Below are 1,339 nucleotides of genomic sequence, written 5' to 3'. Positions count from 1 at the left end.
CACCAAAAAAAAACAAAAAACAAAAAACAAAACAGGAAAAGCTTCCCAAAGGAGGTGGTGCCTAAGTTTAATCTTGAAGGAAGTTTAGGATCAGAAAAAATCAGAGGTGAGGAGAGAATGCCTGCGCAAATCATGAGGAACAGTCAGTGTACAGCGGTGGGAGATAAATTGCCAAGCTCCGGGAACATAGAGAATTGGGCTCATGAAGGAGAATAATCTTCAATAACCCTGGAAAACTTGACTGGAGTCACCCTTCAGTCTTTCTCTTCACTGCTTTTCCTCTGGGCAGATTATAAATTAAATGCCAAGCTAAAGAGTTGGTATTTTTTATCCCTGTGGCAAAAGGGAGCCACAGAAGATTATTGATCAGGGGAATAACAGGCTCAGAGTGAGAAATAAGAAAGCAGATTATTTTGGCAATTGTGTGGAGGCTACATTAGTTATGAGAGAGAGTGGAAACAGGAGGACCATTAGGAGGTTATGGCAATTGTCTAGATGAGGAGGGACTGGATACACATTTATTAAGTACCTACCTTGTACAAGGAACCTGTTTAACTGCCAGGGATACAAAGTTAAAATGTGAAAGTCTCTGTGCTCACAGAGCTCCCATTTTGCTTGAGGAGTGGTAGGGGATGTTCACAAATAAAGACATTATAAGAGAGTGGTGGAGACAAAGGGGAGATCCAGACAAAGTACTCTGTGACCATTAGAGACGGCAGAGAACACCATCTCTTATGTGGAGGGGTTCAGCAGGAATACATTCGGGAAGCAGGGCTCTCCCTGAGCCCTCAAGGAAAATAATCTTGCGAGTGAAGATGAGGAGCAGACACGTTTCAGGTATGGGAGGTGGCCTGTCTCAATGCAGAGAGGTGGGAAATTCTATGTCAAGTTCAGGCACAAGTCTGGTTGGAATATAGATTGAACGAAGAGGAGTAATATGAAATAAGGGTGAAGGTACTTTGGAGACAGATTGAATGGAGGCTTAGGTGCCAGGCTTAGACATTTCTAATTTATGTTAAAGGTACCAAGGGAGATTCAGAAGGTTTTTGATCAAGGTTTGATACTAATTATGTGAATAATCTTTGACAAGTCTTTTCTACTCTCTTTGCCTCAGTTTCTCTATCTGTATAATTAGGGAGTTTAATCAGGTCCTTTCCTGCTCTAAAATTCTACAACCTGTTCAGTTTAAATTTTATTCATGTATGTCATATTGTTGCTGCTCTTTGTTCTCAAAGAGGACCAATGACATCAGGAGGGTGATGTCTTGACTTGTGAGTGAATTGCATGTAAGGGAGGCAGGGCGGTGCAAAGCCATCAACCTCACTCTCTCTTCCAGAGG

Source organism: Vombatus ursinus, unplaced genomic scaffold (assembly GCF_900497805.2).
Source record: "Vombatus ursinus unplaced genomic scaffold, bare-nosed wombat genome assembly UNPS02010219.1, whole genome shotgun sequence".
Classification (NCBI taxonomy): Eukaryota; Metazoa; Chordata; class Mammalia; order Diprotodontia; family Vombatidae; genus Vombatus; species Vombatus ursinus.
The sequence above is the reverse complement of the archived record's forward strand: the minus strand, read 5'-3'. Positions refer to the sequence as shown.